Genomic DNA, 24,427 nt, shown 5'->3' with positions numbered 1-24,427 from the left:
TGATATCATCTTGACTGGTAGTGATATTGCTGGTATTCAGTCTCTGCTTCCACAACTTCAAACTGAGTTCTCTTATTGAACAACCTACAATACTTGTATCCGTTGGAAAAGGTTCATGAGTATTCATGGGGAAATGCTTTCTTGGCACATTTTTTGGCAGAAATGCGTCGAGCTTCAAAGGCTTACGCCCGTCAATTTAATGGGAATTTCACTGTAATTCAGGTATACTAAACTACTTATTTTTTGATTGTTGTCATTAAATATGTTAGTTTCCAATTATTTATTTTCTTATACATTTCATTGGAACGATCTTTCATTGGCGTAGGTATGGACTTATGAACACTTCACAAAATTGTTCATACGGTATAAAGGATTGGAGGTTGTCCCTGATTATCCACAGAATAGACCTCTAGCTCAGAAATACTTCTTCAAGAATATCCCAAGGCCCAATAACAAGAAACAGTTATTAGAAATGAGATTGGCTTTGGATTCGATGGCTGCCCAATATGTTGTGTTTGACCCATATAGGAATGCCAGAGGAGTTCACTTCGAAAGGCGTGACGATGTTTCATTTTACAACGGACCGTTATGTCATCCAAAATGATTTGTTATGCACAACCCTCGACGTGTAATGCGCCAACTTGGGTACAAGCAGAAAGATCTCACGGATACATCTTATCAGAAATTCTCTCATGACTTTCCTAAATGCCAATCAAATGAGAACAATACTATCATAGTTTCCGACCCCTTCTCCATTGGCAGAAATGACATTTTCATACAGGACGACAACTACAACAAAAGATACGACTAAATTTAACATGTTCTAAAGCAGAAATATAAGCATTTATTTTTTCTTACAAAACAGCATGGATTCATAGCTGTGGGCACCTTGGACTGAAAAAGCTTGAAAGAACCATAGAGTTTAGGATTTCGATCATGGAACCAGGTTTCATGCATCGAGGAGTCTTGTACTGTGCAACTGATGAACCTTGGTTGATTGCATGATCCATCAGCTTACAAAACGTTCCTGTCTCTACAATCTTTATCTCTAGGGGTCCAATTAATTTCTTGTTAGTGCGCATATAACGATACTCATAACCGAGGAATTCTTCCATTACCAGACAACATTCCTCAAGCACTTTCTGAGGAATTACGGCATTGTTATTGTTTCCCTGAAGTTCCCAATAGAGCACATAGTGGCCTGGAAAAGTTGATGTATCAGGAAAACTAGTGTATTCAACAAGAGAGACATTAGACATAATCATAAGATGGTCAACTGCTTTTTTCACTGCATTTTGAAGATCAGTTTCGTTTGTCTTGTCCATATCAATGCTTAGAACTACATTTCTTCTCCGCATAAAATTGAACTGAGGAGCATTGTTCTTGAACCCAGCAACTCGTAGCACGTCTCCAACTCTATACCGATAAAGTCCTTGCATAATACATAAGCGTAAGATCAGCACGTACTTGACGAAATAGTGTGTAATCAAAATTCTTGAATATAATCAAGTTACCTGCATAATTGGTGACAACAAGCTCATATTCTCGTCCAAGCTCAACCTTGACGAGATCAACCAGTTCTGGATGATGTTGTTTTTTCTCCTGGTTGAAGTTGTCCTTTTGATTATCATCTTCCCCGAGTATCGGCAAGAACTCAAAATATGCCAATGTAGGGATAAGGGTGTAAGAAACTTCAGGTGGCTTAGTTAGAGGGTCAAGGTTTATACCTAAGAAGCATTCTGAACATGCGTACATATGGCTAACAATGGGAAGACCATTACTATAAAAATCAATGTTATCGATGTGATGAGACATTGTCCCAGTAATGATGGTGACGATGCACTTAGCATTAGGCCATAACCTAGACACTATGCCTTCCCATGATGAATCTCTCTTACACTCATTCTCGATGAAATCAGCAAGTTTGGGGTTTGTCTTGACTAGTATTTTCATGACCGCTTTTCTCACCGATGGGTCAGTGATTTTAGGGTGGTCTTCTGCTATAGTTCCATGTCGGATATCATCACATAGAAGGGTCCAATGTTGTTGTAAACACTTAACGGCTACCATAAAACCCGAAGCGAAAGCGAATCCTAGGCGAAGAACTTGTTTGTTTTGATAGAGGCCACAAAGTAATTGAGAATATAGACTTTGATGAGTATCCTCACATAAAATGGTTTCTATTGGGTTGGTGTAATTAATATTACTAGACAAATTTCTGGAGGTTTTGGCTACGCTTGTAGATACTAAAGATGATATTATTCCTCCTGGTGTTTCAGTACATGGACTTACAAAAATAATCTGCATCGCCTTTCCTTTGTTTAAACCAGGAATATGCTGATTTAAGACCGTAATTAAGAGGGAGCAGAATTGCCGTGATTTCTCAGCTTGTTATTCTGTTGATGGTATTAATTTACTCATTCCAGATGAAGTTCCCGTGCTACGGAAAAACTGAGAAATAGGCGATTTGCAGAGAGTAGATGAAATACTATTACCTTTAGCGATGAGCAGATCAATGTCAGGTTTTAGATCTTCATATGTAACCACGGGCATGATTATCTTAAATGTCTTACGATCTGTTTGTCCGTTTAAACCATGTCTTTGTAAGCAGTCGACTTGAGCATTACAAGATAATATTTCTGCGAGAGATTGATTTTGAACTTCATCGGCATTAATTGTAATTTCTTCAATGAATTGAAGTGCTTCCTTGTTCTTCGTATCATGGTAATTTTCATCAATAGTATCACTGCAGTTGGCAATATTACTGTTTTCTGCAACAGCTATGGAATCATCTATTGCATCCGGTATATCCATCTTTGTTTCTGATGAACAGATTGAGAAAAAATAGATGATACTAAGATCGGAGAATGAGTTGATTAATAAAAATAGAGTAGTTAGATCTAATTTGATGCTCTAATATCATATATAATAGCAGTATCAAGCTCATCTGTCTCGTCAGACAAATGTAATATTCCTGTTGCAACCACTTTTGGAAGGCGTACATCTGACATGGGAAACATGCAGTTAGGCGGGACTCAAGGGAGAATCATTGACAAGTTTCATATAATAAGAAGGATCTACCTAACACGTACTTTCAATACACATCCCCAGATGCTATACACATGTAATAATGAGAAATTGACTATATATATATATATAATATGACAAGAAATTAAGTGTCATTTTACTACCCATTTTGTTTGATCAATGGTACTTCAAACCATTGTATGTGATGTTCACCATACAACTTAGATGCCTCTATAAAGAGAAAGTGATATAGAGAAAGTGATATGCTCGAATAATTCCGATAGACTCCGATGTTTGTTAATTTTGTCTCCTGAAGAACTGATCAGGATGGTATTGGAACAGTGTTGCTGTAAACACTTAACAGCTCATATAAACCTGAAGCCAAAGTCAATCCTAGTCGAAGAACTTGTTTGTTTCGATAGAGTCCGTAAAGTAATTGATAATATAGACTTTGATGAGTACCCTCGCATAAAAGGGTTTCTATTGGATAGCTTTTCATTAAGCTTGTAGATACTGCAGACAATAAGAGTCCTAGTACATGGACTTACAAAGATAAGTGTAGAATATAGTCCATTATGTATCTGTTATATCCATGTATAGTCTATTGTATTCGGGTCTTTCTGTAATAATCCATTATACAAAATGTATCTAGTAAGCTATCTATAAATATATGCCTCTCCACCCTATTAGGGTTGTGCGAGAGTTTATGCAATTGTTCATGGTATCCCAGCCAGGACGATCTCTCTAAAAACTCTAGCCTCAACTTCATCCTCTCCTCAAGAAATCTTTAGCCTTCTCTTCTTCTTTTCATCGCCATGTCAACTGCCTCAACCCAAGATTTGTCTTCATCCTCTTCTTCTTATTCCTCAAGCACCATGGCTTCTGATTCAACCACATGAACCCAAACTATCCCTGCATCTTCAACTATGAGCGTAGGCTCTGTTATGTCTTCTTCTTCTTCTCTCTTTGAACGATCACCTTTCCTCCCTTCCTCTACCAAAATAGTTCTTTTAGACAGAACTAACTATCTTCTTTGGGAATCTCAGATTCTTCCTATTCTCAAATCTCAAAGACTTTATAAATATCTTGATGATTCTTATGAGATACCTGATTAAGAACTTGTTACTGAAGGAACTGAAGACAAAACTTCCAACCCAGCTTATGAAGAATGGGAAGTTATTGATCAAACCATCATGTCTTGGATCAACTTTTCTCTCACTGATCCTATGAAGTCTGAATGTGCTCGTCGTGGAAACTCTCGTGAAGTATGGAAATATCTTTGTTCCACTTATGCTACTATTAATCCAGCTCGGATTCTTCAACTCAAAGCAAATCTCTCAACTATTCAGAAGGGAAATTCTTCAATATCTGAATATATTTTGAAGATAAAGGAAATTTCTGACTCTCTTGCAGCAGTTCTCCAACCAGTTTCTGATCTTGAACTTGTCTCCACAACTCTGCGTGGTTTAGGTGCTGATTGGTCCAACATCTACACCGCTGTCATTGCTCGCACTACACTTCCAACCTTTACTGAGCTTCATTCCCTGCTACTCCATCATGAGTCCCAATATTCAATATCTACAGAATCCAGTCTCCTTCTTTGTTGGTGCTTCTGGTTGTGGTCAAGGCTTCAACAACCATTCTGGTCGTGGCCGTGGCTCAAACAATGCTCCCGGCCGTGGTCGTGGAGGTGGTAATGGTCGTGGAAACTATTTCAACAACTATGGAGGAGGTAATAATCAAATCAATAATAGCAACAATGCGAACAATGGGTGGAACACAAACAGAAACTCTTCTGGATGGAATAATGGTGGTGGTCGTGGAAATAATGGTGGTTCTCAGTTCAACGGTGGTTACAATCCTGGCAACTATGTATCTGGCTATCCTGGTCGAGGTCGTGGCTATAACGGAAATGCTGCATCAGTCCTTGGTCCCCCTCCCCCTCAGAACTCATTTGTTACATGACAATGGTGTAGCACCAATGGTCACACTGCTCAGACTTGTCATCGCCTTACTCAATCTCAGAATCTTGATCTTCCTCAATTATTTTCGGCAATGAAAATTCAGTCTATGCCGTATGAAAATCAATGGTTTGCTGATACTGTTGCTTCTTCTCATATGCCATCAGACTCTTCTCAGATGACAAATCGTATGGAGTATAATAGTAATGACAAAATTCTTGTTGGTAATGGTAAGATGTTACCGATTTCAGGGGTTGGTGATATCACTCCTCACACACCTTCCTCTAGCTTGTTTTTGAAAAATACACTCCATGTTCCATCTATTGCCAAGAACTTGGTTTCGGTTGGCCAACTCACCAAAGATTCTGACTGTGTTTTCACTTTTGATCGTCATGGTTTTTGTGTGCAGGATCCACTAACGGGAACTTTTCTGTACAAGGGCATGAATGAAGCTGGAATGTATCATATTCTTCACAGATCTCATCCATCCTCTAAGCCCTTATCAGTCTCAGCTCTCTCTGCTACCTTAGTTGATGTTCGTGCAAATCCTACAATCTGGCATATGCGCTTAGGACATCCCAACAACAGTGTTTTTCAGCATCTTAAATCGAATCGGTCTTTTGATTTTAGTTCTTTTTATCATTCTATTTGTCCTAATTGTGTTGGTGCTAAACATCATCGTCTCCCCTTTCAATCTAGAGCTACTTATTCTAATAAAATTGGTGTTGTTATTCATTCTGACTTATGAGGTCCTGCACCTTTTAATTCAAATTGTGGTTTTCGCTATTTTCTCTTATTTGTCGATGAGTGCTCTCGTTTCACATGGATTTATTTTCTGTCTGATAAAACACAAGTATTTCGTTGCTTTCTTAACTTCAAATCTTTGATTGAGACACAATTCTCTACAACCATTCAGATTCTCCAAACTGATGGTGGTACTGAATATGCTGAGCCATTAAAATCTTACTTATTTGAGCATGGTATTATTAGTCAATCTTCTTGTCCGAGCACGCCTCAACAAAATGGCATTTTTGAACGTAAGATACGACGTATCACTGAGACTGGTCGTGCCTTAATGATTCAAAGTGGCTTTCCTGAAAATTTTTGGGCTGAATTTTACGCTACAGCTGTTTATTTGGTTAATCGATTACCTACTGTTGTTTTATCGAATAAATCTCCGTATTCTGTTATGCACAATCGCCTTTCGGACGATGATTTTTTGAAAACCTTTGGTTGTCGTTGTTTTTCTCTCTTGACTCATTTTGGAAAGAACAAAATTCAACCTAAAACTCTACCGTGTGTATTTATTGGTTATAGTGATCGTCATAAAGGTTATAAGTGTATTGAAGTTAAGAGTAATCGCATTTACATATCTCTTCATGCCATATTTGATGAGTCTATTTTTACGTATGCTACTGATGCTGGTGTTATATCTCCTGTTCTCTCTTCAAATCCTTCCACTGCTACCATCTTAAGTTGGCCCAACACCATCTACGCTACTCATCTAACTCCACCATCGACTTCTCCTCCTACTGTTTCTATAACTCCACTTCCCAGTCAACATCCATATTCTAACTTATCTTCTCCTTCACCCGATTCCACAGCTACACCAACTTCTCACACTTCGTCCTCTTTCCCTGCTTCGTCTATAAATCCCAGACGACTTTCTTTCTCTACTGATGATGACTCCTCATCTCCATCCTTGTCTCCTGTTCCAGCTCCATCTTCTCCTAGAATTTCCAGTACTTCATCCACTTAATTATCCTCATCTAAAGATCCTTCCTCTACTCAGTCCACATCTTCAGGAGACTTGCCAATTGTACAGGAGGATCCTCAGTCGATTCCTAATGCACATCCCATGGTTACAAGGCCCAAGGACCATTCTATTCAACATAAAAGTTTTAAGGGATGCTTTTATAGTAGATATCCACTTTTACCTTGCTTTGCAGATCACTATGCTTCTCTCCCACCTGAACCTTCTTGCTTTACTGCCTCAAAATTTCCGGAGTGGTGGGCAGCTATGCTTGAAGAATTCAATGCGTTACTTCGCAATCGTACTTGTTCTCTGGTTCTTCGACGTCCTGGAATGAACGTTATTGGTTGTAAATGGGTTTATCGAGTCAAGCAGAAGTCTGATGGCTCCCTTGACAGACGCAAAGCTCGACTAGTTACTAAAGGATATTCTCAACAACATGGGATTGACTATGATGAGACATTCAGTCCCGTTGTTAAACCAGTTACAGTAAGGTTAGTTCTCAGTCTTGCAATTTCTTATGCCTGGCCACTTAAGCAGTTGGATGTTAAGAACGCATTTTTACATGGTTCTCTTGATCAAGAAGTATATATGGAACAACCTCAGGGGTTTAAGGATCCACGTTTTCCAAATCACGTTTTCTTGTTGCATAAGGCTCTTTATGGATTGAAACAGGCTCCTCTTGCCTGGTTTCATCGATTTTCTACTTTTCTTTTGCAGCTTGGTTTCAAATCGTCTCAATCAGATGACTCCATGTTTATCAAGAACTCTGCTACTAGTATAGTAATTCTCTTACTGTATGTTGATGATATCATCTTGACTGGTAGTGATATTGCTGGTATTCAGTCTCTGCTTCCACAACTTCAAACAGAGATCTCTATGACTGATTTTGTATTCCGCGATTAAAAATTATGTGGCCACTGATACCGTCACGGAGAACTTATTTTTGGAGCGTTTTTTTGGTGAAACTGATACCATGCATTTTTATTTTGGCGAGATGACCATTATCCCTGAAGATGTCCAAAGGATAATAGGTCTAGAGGTTCTTGGGAAAGTCGTTAAGGTAAGAGATGACTCTAAGGACCTTGGATGGGACAAGATCTATGAGCTGACTTCTAAGTTGTTTGGATGGGACAAGGAAATCACTTTGGCAAATATGTAAAAGACAAAGAGTTCCCAAGCAAAGACCATCACATTCGTCAAACTCGTTGAATTGTTTGGGAACACGAAGAACAAGGAATTGAATCCCGAACAAGTTCAACAAACTGTCGCTGCTTATATGTTGTTCATCTTGGGCTCCGCTATATTACCTGACGCTAATGGTAACAGGGTGCATATGAACAACCTACAATACTTGGATCCGTTGGAAAAGGTTCATGAGTATTCATGGGGAAATACTTTCTTGGCACATTTTTTGGCAGAAATGCGTCGAGCTTCAAAGGCTTACGCCCGTCAATTTAATGGGAATTTTACTGTAATTCAGGTATACTAAACTACTTATTTTTTGATTGTTGTCATTAAATCTGTTAGTTTCCAATTATTTTATTTTCTTATACATTTCATTGGAACGATCTTTCATTGGCGTAGGTATGGGCTTATGAACACTTCACAAAATTGTTCATACGGTATAAAGGATTGGAGGTTGTCCCTGATTATCCACAGAATAAACCTCTAGCTCAGAAATACTTCTTCCAGAATACCCCAAGGCCCAATAACAAGAAACAGTTATTAGCAATGAGATTGGCTTTGGATTCGATGGCTGCCCAATATGTTGTGTTTGACCCATATAGGAATGCCAGAGGAGTTCACTTCGAAAGGCGTGACGATGTTTCATTTTACAACGGACCGTTATGTCATCCAAAATGATTTATTATGCACAACCCTCGACGTGTAATGCGCCAACTTGGGTACAAGCAGAAAGATCTCACGGATACATCTTATCAGAAATTCTCTCATGACTTTCCTAAATGCCAATCAAATGAGAACAATACTCTCATAGTTTCCGACCCCTTCGCCTTGGAATCTCTACACTTTCACTGTCTTCGATATGTGATGGGAGCCCGTACTTCCTTGGCCTACCCCTTCGCCTTGGAACTAACATCAACTTTGATATCACTTGGGTTTGTTACCAACTTTGCCTCGTCACCTTGTTGTTCTATGTCACTTGATGATGATACCTTTGTAGGCCTACCCCTTTTCCTTGGAACCTCCGATAGATCGACTATGGGTATGGCTTCGGAATGCGCACCTTGTTGTTATTTGTCATTTGATGTTGATACCTTTGGTGGCCTACCCATTTTCCTTGGAACCTCTGCTAGATCGACTATGGGTATGGTTTCGGAATGCTCACCTTGTTGTTCTTTGTCACTTGATGATGATACCTTTGCTGGCCTACCCCTTTTCCTTGGAACCTCCGCTAGATCGACTATGGGTATGACTTCGGAATGCTCACCTTATTGTTCTTTGTAACCTGATGTTGATACCTTTGGCGGCCTACCCCTCTTCATTGGAACCTCCGATGAGTTGTATTTTGGTGTGGATACGGAATCCTTCGTTTGTTGTTGACTTGATAGCGGTTCCTTCCTCGACCTACCTCTTTTGTTTGGAGCCTGCGCTTCCATGAACCTTTGTTCCAAAATCTCACTTGCGGTTAGATCTCGTTTCTTACTTGTTGCGCGTTCTTCTTCACGTTGAGTCATTCCTTTCAATTCTACCATTTGTTTTCTCCTTGACGTTTTAGTTTGGGGTCTACCTATTGGATCTCCCTTTCCTGGCTCTTCGCTTTGTGTGATCCATGGACGAGTAATTATCCTTAGTTGGCTCAACAATACTTGCCGACTTACCGAGGTGCCACGTGTGTAATCTTCGTATAATTCCTTTGCTTCGTTCGTATCCCATGGAGATTTCCCAGGATCTCTCGAAGGAGGAGGGTTGAAAGATAGTTGCTTCCAAAACGGATCAATAACCTCACTTCTTCATACTTCACAAGCATATGACGACATGGAAGCCCCAATGAGGACATGTCGGGACAAATACACACATCACCCGGTTTCCGTAATTTTTCTCATATTCCATTTGTCTCATCATATGTTTTATTTCCCAATGAGAGACGTTGAATTCTATTCCTTGGAGCAACTTACGATAACGAAGAAATTGATTCAACCTTTCCATTGAGATTTTCTCAAAAGCCACCTTGATCCTATTGATATCAGCCTTAAAGTATTGCTCCATTGCCTCGGTAACCGTAACCACATTGCCTTGACCGGACTGGATGAGATCTTTAAATCTCCCATGAGCGGACTCCGCTGCACTAGTTGCTCCAGTCTTGAAGTGTCTATACCGGTTTTTCCATGCACGCACAAATTTTTCCTTGAACTTATCCAACCATTGAGTCCGACAATACCAGACGGCAGTCGGATAAACTTCGTTCCAATCGGCAATAAACTTCTATAATCTCTTTTCGTATATAACCTCGGTAAGAGACCAATAAAATTTCTCCCAATTCAATTGTCGTAATGCCGAATGATAATTATAGTCCCTCTCGTTTTCTATTAAACACCAAGCCAATGTGAATGTTACCTTGTCCGAGGTTTGCCCCACGATGTTGAACAACTGAATATTGTATTTGTTTGTCTTGTAGGTACAATCCATCATAAGAACACCACAACATGTATTTTCCAATTATGAAAGCAAAGGATGCGAAATGAATATTTGAAGGGGCTTCTCGCCCGGCCCTCTTTTAATGATACGCGTGTAGTTATAATCCCAAGCCATCTTCTCAAATTATTGCATAACGGACCTCCCTTCCCATTCCACCCTTATAATAGTTGCTTGTGCGCTATAAATTGTACGTAGAGAAGACACGTTGGACTCATCGTTTTCCTTGAAGCCTCTGAGAATTTGTCTCGTCTTGATAAGTGCTTTGGTCAATCTCTTTACATCCTCGAACTCATGAGGTTTCAGCTTCGCAACTAGGGAGTGACCAAAAAAATCTTTCGGACCCCGGTGGTTATGACAGCCACACAAAACCTCACAATCCCAATTGTTCATGTCATTTAAATGCAAAACAAGCTTAAACGGGCAATCATTCTTCCTCGTACGAGTCTTGTATACCCTATTAGTCTTCTTTGGATATAAATAATCCTTTCTCTTGTGGCTATTCTTCTCCTTGTATTTCCCACTTCTCTCGCAAGCCATCTCAAAACGCCTCTTTGAACGTTGGATATTCCTCACCAACACACACATGTTCTTAAGAGCCGTCTCTTTAGCCCAAGCGATTGCTTCATTTCGATCTATTATTCCCTACATAAGATCAATTTCACATTCATTAGAAGGTTCATTACTAGCAATCCATTAGTAAAGTATTCTTTGGTCACATACCGGAGGTATTTTATAGTATTCCAACGTATCCCGATAAAGCGGCTTTGCATTTGTTGGATCAATATATGTCACCACCTAAAGATTGAACGAAAATTAGTTCCAGACGAAATTAAAACACTATGCCGGAAACAAGTACCGGCATGCTCGACCAATGTTCCGTCATTGTCGAACTTAGCCAAAAATGAAGACCAAATTTGAAACATATTCCGGCATACATTATTCATTAGACAGCAACGCCGGAAAACAAGGTGCCGGCACTGTCGTAATTTATTGTCCCAAGCCGGTACACGCTACCGGAATTCCAATTAATTGATATATAATGCCGGTATTTAGCTCTGGAAAACATTTAATCCTGTATGTTTTTTTGTAGGTGCCGGCATTGTAAATTTGAAATTCAACAACGTCAGTTCCACTGCCGACATTCTCGAAATTGATGGTACCACGCCGGTAACTGGTTCCGGCGTTGATGGTTATTAATTTTCCATTCCGGTTTTTGGGTTTACATGAAAATGTTTCCTGTATGTTTTTCATGCAGTTCCGGCATGGTAACCTATCAATGAACCCATGCCAGTTTAATATTCCGTAGTATATTCCTTGGTAGGTAAAAAAGTTAACCGGGTATCGGCATAGTTTTTTGGTAGAATACTATGCCGGATCAATATTCAAATTGGGGGATATTGCTTTACCGGCATGGTTGTAGTATGAATACCATGCCGGTAACGCGTCTGCCGACATGGTATTTATACTACGACCATGCCGGCACCGAGGTTTTACAGTTGAAAAAATGGCGGGTTTAAAGAAAAAAAAATCAATTTTTCAACCTCCTAGCAGCTTTACCTGTGTGATGGGGATGCTTACATGTTGTGCAAGTTTACTTTCTTGTGTAGCTTCTTCGAAAAACTCTCCATACTCGTCAAAATCATCATTCAAGGGTTTTGGCTTAACAAAGAGTTGCAATTGAGAGTTGTTGTCGTTAGCTCCTTGTTGTAGTAGAGCTAAAGATTCAGCATCTGCAATTCTCTCCTCACAATCATCTTCCATTTTCACAAAAAAAATTCCACTCAAAAATATTTTTCCCTCCTTCTACTCTCACCTCATTCACCCAAATTCAAATAAAACACACACTAATCATTTATCAAAAATCTTAAGATTTTACTAATTATTATTAATCACTAATCCTGATTAGTGAGGGGTAGATTAGGTAATACGTAAAATACTTCGATAAGGGGTGACCCCGAATTGATATCTGGAACCAGTTTTTGTCCTTTTCTTATATCCATCAATTAATGGTTCATGTTTAAGACGCCATGGACGAACAAAATTCCTCCATATTTACAAATTAATACGTACTTAGAAGCTAAATACCCACCACCATTCTTTCCACATGTGCTAAGTAGAATTATTACTTGAACCGTTTGAGCCAGAGAGAAATCCACGCTTTTCGTACTGGCCCACCGCAAGGAAATCCATCATCGGAACCATAAAAATTACTCCCTCCGTTACTTTTAATAGGCTGGTTTGGTTTTTAGAGAAAATTAAGGAAATTAAGATAACCAATCATTGAAAGTGGTCCTCATGACACTTGTCAATAAAAGAAGTGAAGTGAAATGGTCCCCATGACACTTGTCAGCAAAAGAAATATAGTGAAATGGTCCACATGACACTTGTCATAAAAAGAAGTTAAGAGAAAAGTGGTCCCACAAAACCAAAGTAACATTTGACTTTCCCGATTAGGAAACCATCCTATATTTTTGAAACGTTTATTTACAGAAACCAGCCTATTAAAAAGTAATGGAACGAGCATGAATAAATATGAAATTTGTTTCTAAGTCCTGAGCTTACCTGGCCAACCATGTTAAACCTGCAGGGATGAAGAAAATAGAGTTAAACATCATCCGTTAATAAGGAGCACAAGAACGATAATTAAGGAAGTTAATTCATGAATTTGCAGACTAGAGAGTTATGAAAACGTAAATCACGAAGGCATCTATATGTTCACAAACAATGTTCGCATTCTATACACATGCTCGCACTGATGAGACGATTGTACTGATTCCTTGGCTCAAAACCTTCGGGTTTATCATTGCCTCGTCTAATATCATCACCAGAGGCGTTCACATAGAGGAAGATAAAGAAAACGAAATGTAAAAGTAATATAAAGTGCTGAAATGTAAATAAGACTGGGATTTACGTGGTTCAACATTAAGGCCTACATCCACGGGGTTGTCGCTTTCACTATGCATTTGATGATTACAGAGGTATTCGAATGACTTTGGAGTTTACACAGGTCTGCGAATTTTAAAAGGTAAACTTACACTAACAATTCTTCTCTCTTGACTTCTCTCTAAACCTCTCTCTCCTTTTCGATCCCCTCTCTCTTGGTGGAGAGGGGGTATTTATAGGGTTAGAATGTGAGACCCGTTTCTGAGAGCCGTTGGAACCTTATCTTCTTGTGTTTTGTGTCCATCACGCATAGGTCTTCGTTCATTGCTTAGTCACGCAGAGTCATCCTCGTTCGTTCCACGGGTTGATCGACACGTACACTGCTCAGAGTGTTTAATGCGGGTAGTTGAGACGCATGCTCGTGTCAGACAAGTGTCTTCTGCCCCTGTCACGTCCATGTCAATCAACCTTCTCTTCACCGTTGATCTTGGCTTCTTTTGGGGATGAGATAAAGCAACTCTTCGGGAGTTATTTGGTGCTCCGCAGTACACCGTGCTTTTGGTACATCCTTTAACTTCTGCCCTTGGATTTGTTCGGGCGAAGATCCGACGTCGACGGGATGGGCTTCTTGGCTGTGGGCGTGTGTCATCATGTTTTGATGACTTAGTCCGCATGCTCTCCACGTGTATTCTCACATACACGTGTTTGATGATGAAATATGTACACACAATTTGCCCCTTTTCTTCGGGCTTGAGTGTTTAGTGGGAGCATTGAAGAAAACAGACGTTACATATTCCTCCTCTCTCCTAATAACTTCTCCTAGATACTTGGGTACGTTTCTTACTCGTGCATTAACTGCTCATTTAATGGGCACATTTCCCATTCCTCCATTAACTTCCTTCTCTTTCTTTCGAGTATATAAAGGAGAGGAGAAAAAATTAATTTCATTCTCCTTGAAAATTAATTTCATTCTCCCTGTCAGACTTCATCCTTTGTTCTTCAACCATTAAATTATCTCTGCCCTAGCATTAATCACGCTCGTTTCTTCTTTGTTTCTGGTTTGTTCTCTCATTTGTCTTCTTTTGGGATTTTGTTTGTGGTGGTAAGGTTTATTTTCTTCGTTTCTATTGTTTTAAATTTTGTGTTGATTGTGTTGATTGTAAATTTCCTGCTGATGTTGTACCTTGTTTGTGATGAAGAACATTTTTCGATGCATGTATGCTAGTTTTCCCCTGTTCTTCTTCTCAAGTCGAGGAGGCCAGTGTTTCAACTGTATTTATTGATTTTTTTTTTTTTAGTTTTAGGGTTTTTGGGCTATGCTGAGATGAAATGTTAATTTTGTGGTTTTTTGATCTCTGGTGATGCCCTCGTGTTTGCTTATAACTTGTTTTTTGTACCTCCTCGCAGCCATGTCTGACCGTCCGCGGCTTCCTTATAAAACTCCGCCTTCCAGTCTGCCGAGATCCCCTTCGCGTAGAGAGTCTGATACATCTCCACATGGGGGAGATCTCTTTAAATTATCGCAGATGGATCCCCGCGGTAATAGAGTTTCGTCTTCTTCTGGGACGAAGGCTTGACACCCTAGGAAGGGGGATCCATCGAAGGTCCTTTCCGGGTCTCGATACGCTGCCAGCCGTGCTCCTTCTCGTCCTCGTGATGACTCCAGGTGTACGCAGACACCTTCTCGCGGTGACACCTTCGATATTCCCCCTCTTCGTTCTATAGTGCCCGTGCAGAACCCTCTACCGCCACCTCCAGTACTTTATTTCAAAGGGAAGAACTCCAAAGGTGCTGTGCCGAGAGCTGAATCATCTAAAAATCCTCCTTTCAAAAGAAAAGCTTCTGAAGCTTTTTTTGGTTCGTCCGATCCCGCGGAAGAAGAGGAGGCTGTCTCAGTGATACGCAGCGTTTCGGTTAGCAAGAAGAAAGTCACGTTTAAGCACATTGACCTTGAAGTTTTCAAGGAAAAGCATGAGCTCCAAGCCTTCGAGGTTCGTTTCTATGCCCCTGAGGATGATATTACTTACGAGCTCATCTCGAAGTATCAGTTTGATGAGTTTCATCTGTTGACTACGATTGGAGCCTTCGAGGCGGGTCTTATGCTGCCGTTGTATAAGTATGGTGATTCCTTTTATTATGATATGCTGGCTGGTCACGAAGGCTCTTCCACCAATACTCATAGTCGTTCCGTGTCGCAATTATCGGGGAACTATCTCCGTGCACTGAGGGAATGTTATCTGCGGAGTAAGGGGGAGATGACGATGACATGTTACGTTCCAAATCCCGCTGAGAGGGAGTGGTATAATCCTGAAAACTTCAACAACTATTTTTGGGATTATGTCAATAGTAGGAACCGTAAATCGTGGAGTGTTAGTCTTCGTAACCTCGCTGCTCCTCGGGGCGAAATTCGTCTCTTAAGTGAGGTGAGCGATGCCAAACTGAAATACGTTCCAGGCACCGAGGGGTCGGCTCAGTGGAAACTTTTTCCTGCTCGTGAAAGGATCAAGCGTGACCATGATTATAAGTGGCATGCCACTGTTATTGAAATTGTTCGTCCTTGGGCCTATGGCTGGATTCCGGTCCGCGCGGTTGGCGTCCTTCTGAGAGTAGCAGGCCTCGTGAATCTCCTTTTGCTCGTTATGGAGATTTCTGTCCCTGGCGTTTAAATTTCGAGGGCATGAAATTTCCTTATGCTCTCGATGTTGTTGATGGAGACGAGGAAGAGGGTTCTGGTGCTATACTTCCACCGAAGAGTGCCACTACTACCAAGGTATGGTTATTGCAGATTCTGGCCGCGCCCCTCCTTTTTTGAAAATCAAGCTGTGTATGAGGAAATAACTCTTTTTTGTGGAACGTGTATTGGTTTGCAGGTGTCGAAAAAGAAAAAGATTGGGCCCAAGCAGTCTTCTACCATTGTGACGGGTGAGGCTGAGGTTCATGAAGAAGTTAGCAGTCCAGTGAACGAAGAGTTTTCCGAGGATGAGGAAATATCTGATGGGGAAGAACGCACTGATACTTGCCCTCCTGATGTCGAGGAAGAGGTTGGTGCGGGTTGTGATGGTGTTTATGGGGGAAATAATACCGCAGTGGCCGAGGGAAGTGTTACCGCGGAAATTTCTGCTCCTGATAGTGATAACCCTGGTGGTCCGAATTTATCGGAGGGGGTAAGGCTGCGGAAACTCTCCCCACCATTTCTCAAGAGTTCTCCTTTGACAGGCTAGATTCCGAAAGGGAACTCTTTGATGATGCCCTCGGTTTTACCGAAGACTTTTCTTTGCTTCCCCCAATGATGATTGGGATGTGCTCGGGGATTTTGGTAATGAAAATGTTGTTGTTCAGAATGAGGGTGCGAACGATCAAATTGCGGGTGGTGATGTCGAGACTTGTGTTGATGGGGAAATGACAGCAAAGGGGAAGTATGTAGTTGACTCACCTTCCGAGGATTTCCCTCACTCGCCGATGTTTGAGGGTGAGGATGCCATAATGGATTGGCTCAATAAAAAGAGTCTGCTTTTTGTTCCCCATCCTGCCCCGGTGGTTGCTGGCGAGAAAGATTCTTATGCTTATACTCGTCGGATGATGGAGCTATCTTCCGAGGCGCGTGTTGCCGAGATGTGGGGGAAAAGCTTGGGTGTTCCAGAGGCTACCCTCGTAGCGGACCCTCCATATTCTGTTGCTGAAATGATGGCCATAGCCGATGGGGTACCAATATGGTTTTCCCCAGAAGCGTGTCTTGGAGGTAAGTCCTCGTACATATCTCTTCGTGACACTCGAATCCTTCGGTGTAATAATGTTTGCTGTTTGATGTGTAGATGATGAGGAGTGAGCATTGTAACCATGTGCTGTATCAATTCTTTAAAGCGAAATCTTTGAAGCTGGAGGCTAAGCTTCGTCACAGGGAAAAGGCATTATTTGCGGGTAAGGTGGAGATAGAATAACTGACGAATAGCCTTAAAGATAAAGAAAGGTTGGGTGAAGCGGAGGCTGGTCTTCGTTCAGAGCTTGCCACCGTTCGCACTGAGTTAGAGCAAACTCGCGGCAAAGTTTCCGCTTTCACAGGTTTAGTTCTTCTCCATCTTTTATCCATCGTAATTCCTTTCTACTATGTTGTTCTGTCTGAGTCTCCCCACCCTATCTTCAGTGGGTGGAGTCCCCGAGATGATATGGCTTCGGAATGAAAAGGCACGTCAAAAATCTCGTATCAAAGAGTTGGTCGAAAAAATTAAGAGTGAAGCCAAAGAGTGGGACGCTCGGGCTGAGGGATGGCGCGCAAAGCATGTTCAGATGGTTGATATGCAGAATCTGTATAACCGTGACCGTATTTTTTTCAATGGTACGCTGCTGTGGACACGTGAGAATCTGCGGGAATCCCGTGAGCGTACTTCGTTATTAGAGGCTAGAATACATCTTCTGGAAGAGGAATTACGAAAGGCTCGCTCCCTTCCGTTTTCGGGAATTAGGGAGAGTATGCTGTGTCTTACCAGAGAAAGGGACGATGCCAGAGCCGAGGTTGGGGCTCTCAGCAAAGCCCTTGACGCGTCTCACGCTGAAATAGCCCGCCAGGCTGAGTCTGAGAGAAATCTCGAAGTATGCATGTACAGACTTAACAAAAGGGTAACAAAGATAAACAACGAAGTCAACCATCTTCGTCACATGGATTCGATGAAGCAGGTAGAATTATATGCAAGTGAATTTGCTCTCACCAACCTTCAACTAGATTATAAGAAACTATCCGAGGAATATAACTATCTTGACGAAGCGCGAGACGCGGTTGTTAATGAGTATGAAGAGGCTTCGGCTTGTGTCGAAGGTATAACCTCATTTCATCGAGTGTGATTATGTCTTTTCTGTGCTAACTCCCTTGTGTTGTCTTTTTCAGAGATCGAGGGACAACTCCGCGCTGCAAATGAAAAATTGGAAAAGGCTCAATCTTCCTTAGTGCAGCAGGAAGGACAGACTAATTATTTTAAGAGTCTGGTGGCATCCCGCGAGGAGGCCGTTGGTGCTGCTTCTAAAGAAGTGAATCGTTTGTCCTCGTTGTTATCTCAAGCCCACCAGCGAACGACAGTTATTATACATAAGGCTCGGTGTCAATTGGAGGAGGAGACAAACAAGATGCTGCAGAAGATTGAGCTTGGCCTTAAGACTGATCATGGCCTCGTCAAGAGATATCCGCGTCGTCCTGTACCTGCCTCCTTGCCTGGCTCCTCGGGACCCTCTTCTGGAGGGAGCGTCCCTTCAACTCTTCGAAACAACCCTGCTGATAGGGCGGCATCTTCCAAGTAGAAACCACGGCATTAGCCTTCAGTTAGATTTTGCTAGTATTTTGTAAAGAGAATGTTTTTGATGTGTTTTTTTCTTTGAATTGGCCTTGCCGCTCTTTGTAACCAACCCTTATGAAATGGATGATTCTTTTGGTATACCTGCAGTATCAGTTTGTTTTTTTATTTTAAGCATTGTTAGGAATGACCACAAAAACAAAAGAAGAATGTTTTAAGTGTTTGGGTGCGATACCGAAGGGAGGTACCTTCGTGATCGTCTTGAGACCTGTCACCCCGCTGGCGAACCCTGGGCCAGAGGATTCCCAGAAGGTGGGGGCCGAGGAAATGTTCTAGGATATGGGGTTAAAATATTTACATAGACCCATTCCGTCGACCCGTTGCCTTAAGATTGGTTGGGTATCTCTTTCTGCTGGGTGCCTTCCCCCTGGTCTTACACTCATAGACACTGATGGGGGAGCCCTGAGAGATTGTAGATTAACTACTTTACCCAATATTGTTAATAAATTTTGTTTGCTTGAAGGTTTCAAAAAGCTTGTTTGATTGATAGGTTGAGGCCTGCTCCTCCTCGTCCAGAGATAGAAACATGTAAAGCGGTTACGCTGCCTTCTTCTTCTGGTATTCTTCACACAAATGCAAAGCTGAGTTGCTCCTATGGGTAGTACGGTTTGAGCCACTTAGCATTCCAAGGATGCCGGAGGACCTCTCCTTTCAGATTGCGAAGATAGTAGGAACCGTTTCCCGCAATGTCGTGTATTATAAAAGGTCCTCCCCATGTAGGTGCTAACTTTCCCCATTTCTTTTCTCGTTGATACTGTGGGATTGTTCTTAGCACATACTTTCCCTCTACAAAATTTCGAAGCTTTACCTTTTTGTTGTACTCCCTCGCTAGTCTTCGTTGATAATTTTTCATCTTCTGCAATGCTGCTTCCCTCCTTCCTTCCAGGTCGTCCAATCTCTCTAATATCATGTATGTTGTGAGATTTTTCTCCCATGCTTCGGTCTTTGTGGTTGGCATGAGGATCTCTGTTGGGATGACTGCTTCATCTCCATAAGTGAGGAGAAACGGGGATTCCCTAGTGACAGATCTTCGTGTTGTCCTGTATGCCCATAACACATTGTGCAGCTGTTCAAACCATCGCCCCTTATGTTCGTCTAATTGCTTTTTGAGGATAAGGGCGAGGGTCTTTTTAGTAGCTTCCGCTTGTCCGTTGCTTTGAGGGTATATGGGGGTAGATTTGTTCTTCCTTAGTTTGAAAGTATCGAAGAGCATGGCTATATTTTTCCCCTGTAATTGCTTACCATTATCGGACACGATTTCCGCTGGTATACCGAACCTGCAAATGATGTTTTGGAATATGAAAGTAAACACATCCACGTCTCTGATCCTGGCTAAGGCTTTAGCTTCCACCCATTTACTGAAGTAGTCCGTGGCTACTATCAAAAATCTTCTTTTCCCTGATCCTTCGATGAAATGCTTGACGATATCTATGACCCATTTTGCAAACGGCCACGGGATCTCTACAGAATTTAACGTTGTTGCTGGCGCGTGTATCTTTTTGGCGAAACGCTGACATTCTTCACATCGTCGGGACATTCTTCTGGCATCCTGTATCATTGTGGGCCAGTAATATCCATGCATTTTTGCTTTGTCGGCTAGTGATCTCATGCCGCTATGATTCCCTGCGTCACCATAATGGATGTCGTTTAGAATTCCATGCCCCTATTTTCTGGACAAGCAACGTAGTAACGGTCCGAGGAAGGATTTCTTGTACAGGACCCCATCCCGAAGATCATATCTTCCTACTTTGGAGAGTATTTTCCTGGCTTGTTTGTGATCCGCGGGTAAGGTTCCATTTTCGAGAAACGCATGGATCACCATTCTCCAATCATCTTCGTTGCTGAAATATTCGTCTTGATTTGCTCTTGACAGGATATCTTCTTCGTCAAAATCGTTATGGATGTCTTATCCTACCTGATCTTCGATATTTTCTTCCACTGTATCTTGATTGGTATCAAAGGAGAATTGCGATGCAATTGAAGGTTCGTATACCCTTGTTATTTTAATAGCTTCGATGCTTTTGTCCTTTAGCATGGATGATATATATGCTTGGGCATCCGCGTGCCTGAGATCCCTTCTGCATAAGTGACGGAACTTGATGTTCAGAATTTGTGATGCCAATGTTTGGACCAAGGCCATGTAAGCTGAGAGGGTGTCATCGTACACATTGTACTCGAGCCCTATTTGTCGTACGACAAGCTGCGAATCACTTGTCAATCTTACATCGGTTACCCCCATCTCTATTATTAAGCGGAGGACCTGTACGACTGCCTCGTATTCGACGATGTTGTTAGTATGATCTTTGAATTCTAACCTGAGTGCCTGTACGATCCTTTCTCCAGTTGGGGTGGTGATGACAATGCCTATTCCTTCCCCTTCCTTATTTTTGGAACCATCGACGAATACTTCCCATTGTCTTTGACTCGCGGGTTCGAGGACATCAATTGGATCCTTGCTTTCTTCATCGGCTTCTGGTATTCCCCTAATCTCTTCGTCGTTGTCCAGGGGGAGGTCTGCTAAGAAATCCGCCAAAAATTGGGATTTTTGGGAATGTTGAATTTCATGAATGATGTTGAATTGGTCCAGGTGGGTGTTCCACTTGGCTATTCTGCCTACTTTTCCCGCGCTTTTGAGGACTGCTTCCAGTGGTGCTTTGCATGGGACGCGGATGAAGTGAGTTAGGAAATAGGTTCTCAGCTTTTGAGTAGCCAACATCAATGCCAGTATAAGTTTTTCGATCTTCGTGTAGTTCCTTTCCGCAGAATTGAGGGTCTTACTGACATAATAGATAGGCTGTTCTATCTTCGTATTGGTTCTGACCAACACTGCGCTAACTGCGTCTTCTGTCGCTGCTATGTATAATGCCAAAACCTCATCAGGATCAGGCTTCTGCAGGATTGGAATTGAAGCCAGGTGTTCTTTGATTTTTTGGAAGGCTTCTTCGCATTCTGCGGTCCATTCAAACTTACTCCCTTTTTTGAGAATATTGAAAAAATGTTTGCATTTGTCCGAGGATCGGGAAATAAATCTGCCCAAGTCTGCTATGGACCCATTGAGCTTCTGCACTTCTTTTAAATTCTTCAGGGATGGAATTTCTACTATGGCCTGAATCTTCGCTGGGTCTACCTCAATGCCCCTTTTTGTTACCAGATATCCGAGGAATTTCCCTGATGTGACACCGAAAGTGTATTTTTCTGGATTTACTTTCACGTGATGTTTCCTCATTGCTTCGAAGATATCTCTCAGATCCTGGTGGTGATCTTTGCGCAGCTTACTTTTGACGAGCATGTCATCAACGTAGACTTCTAAGGTACTACCAATCCATGGCCTGAAGATAGCATCGACCATTCTTTGGTACGTCGCCCCTGCGTTTCGAAGTCCAAAGGGCATTCTAGTGTAGCAATAAAGGCCATGTGGGGTGTAGAATGTTGTGTGTAGTTGATCTTCTTCTGCCAGGGCTACTTGGTTGTAGCCAGAATATCCATCCATGAATGACAGCTCTTCGTATCCTTCTATTGCTTCAACCAGCTGATCTATGCTTGGCATGGGATAGCTGTCCTTTGGAAATGCCTTGTTGAGGTTAGTAAAATCGATGCATATCCTAACCCCTCCATTTTTCTTAGGAACGAAGACCATGTTGGAGATCCATGTAGGGTACTTGACTTCCTTGATGAACCCTGCTTCTATTAGTTTCCGAAGTTCTTTTTCCACTGCCTTATGATACTCCGGTGCAACTTTTCTTATTTTCTGCATGAAAGGTGGCGTGCCTGGTTTGATGCGCAACTCGTGTTGGATTATTTTCGGGCCAATCCCCGGCATATCTCCTAGCTTTCAGGCGAATACATCCGCGTATTCTTTAAGTAATTTGGTCAAGGAATCTTCTCTTCTTTCGTCCATTATGGTCCCTACTTTGATCATCTTCGGGTTTTCTTCCGTTCCTATGTTGATTTCTTTTACGGTCTCAACTGGTGTGAATACCGGCTTCGGATCCCCGAGGACTGGGACGTTCTGTGATTGCTATTTGGTATGTTTTTGTCCTTCGTTGGCTGCTGAAGTACCTGTTTCTGTGTTTAGGACATTATCATCTTTTGTCAAACCCCTCCCTGTGGATTCCTTGAGGAACAGGTCTATGGCCTTTTCTTTCGCGGCTTCTTTATTTTTAATTCTTCGGGTTTTTCGCTGCTCTTCTTGTTCGTTGTTGATACGATCCTGAGTGGTTTGGCACTCTTTTGCAGAGACCCAATCTCCCTTGATTTTCATCACTCCCTCAGGTGTAGGGAATCTGAGATATTGGTAGTAAGTTTCCGCCACTCCTTTGAGTTTATGTAACCACTTTCGTCCAATAATGGCGTTATAGGGGGATGGGGTGTCAACCACGTTGAATCGTGTTTCTACTTTCATGGGTCCGGCGTTAACCTGCAACACGATGTCTCCCAATGGCTTTGAGGGTGCTCCATTGAATCCGTAGATGGTGTGATAAGAGGTCATTAGTTGTTCATCATGGAGCTTCATTCGTTTGAATGCGTCGTAGAATAGAACGTTTACTGAGCTTCCCCCGTCTATGAGGATCTTTTTGAGGTTACATCCAGCCACTGGTAGTGTTAGGACCAAGGGATCGTTGTGATCTTCCATATCTTCTTTGATATCTCAGCATCGAAGATAATAGGTGCGTCCATCCACTCTTCGTGCTCGTCCACCTCTACTACATCAATCTTATATAATTCGCAGTGGTCCTCGAACTGCTTCCGTAGTCTCTTTCCTATCTGCGCTGTAAGGGAGGGCCCCGCGGCTTCGGAACACGAGATGGTGTTGATTGTGCGGTTTCCCTCTGGAAGTTGGACTGGCTTGGTCCGTTTGGATCTATCCTCGACGACCTCCTTTCGTATGTAATGTTGGAGTTTGCCAGCATCAATCAGTTTTTGGATCATTATTTTGAGGTTTTTGCATTTCTCGGTCTGGTGTCCATTGAAGCAGTGATATTCACAGTAATCCTTAGACTTCTCAGTTCTTGGGGGCTGTTTTCCCTTAGACCACGGCCACTCCAAATTTTCCCTTCCTTTGATCTCTCGCAAGATCCGAGCATAGCTAGCATTGACCTTCGTGTAAACTTGATCTTCGAATTTTCGATCGTCTTTTCGTCGTTCATCTCTTCGTTCCTTCCTATCTTCGTGAGGCCGTTCCACCGAGCTATTTCTTTTGGCCCCACTGGTTTGTTCTGCGGAATTGGTACGGTGAGACCTCTGCGGGTATGCCCTCGGGTTCTCACGCTGGATTTCTTCAAGACGAGCGTACTTTTCAATAATTATTCGAAGATCTCCCTCTGTCTTAGGCACGCTTCCATGAATCTCAACAAATAGTGGACTCATTCGATCTAATCCCCACTTGTAGCAGTTGATAATTACTACTGGGTCCATACTCCCTGTGTCTTGGAAGATCTTGTGCCATCTGTTAGTGTATTCCCTCGTGTTTTCCTTGTAGCCAATTTCCAGCGAAAAGAGCTTATCCATTCCGGTGTTAACAGCCTTGTTATACATGTAAGTTCTTAAGAACTTTTCTGCGAGTTGATCGTAGGAGTGGATGGAGTCAGGCGGTAAATTATCAAACCAAGACAAAGTTGATCCCTTCAGGATTGATGGGAAGTATCTACAGAGTACGGCGTCGTTCTGACTCCATCTGTCTAAGACACGGTTATAATACCGAATATGTGCAGCGGGATCACTGGATCCGTCATAGCATTCGAAGGTCGGGACAGGGCACTTCAGCGGAATAGGAGTGTTGGCCAGGCGATGAGTTAGGGGCGTGG

At 42.0% G+C, this 24,427-nt stretch overlaps 1 pseudogene; it reads right to left on the bottom strand.

Moving 5' to 3' along the window:
- Positions 1 to 872: 872 nt before the first annotated feature.
- LOC113335551 lies at positions 873 to 2,814 on the bottom strand (annotated as a pseudogene).
- Positions 2,815 to 24,427: the final 21,613 nt, after the last annotated feature.

Source organism: Papaver somniferum, unplaced genomic scaffold, assembly GCF_003573695.1.
Source record: "Papaver somniferum cultivar HN1 unplaced genomic scaffold, ASM357369v1 unplaced-scaffold_15, whole genome shotgun sequence".
NCBI classification, from domain to species: domain Eukaryota; kingdom Viridiplantae; phylum Streptophyta; class Magnoliopsida; order Ranunculales; family Papaveraceae; genus Papaver; species Papaver somniferum.
Note: the sequence above shows the minus strand (reverse complement) of the source record. Positions and strands in the feature narration are given on the sequence as shown.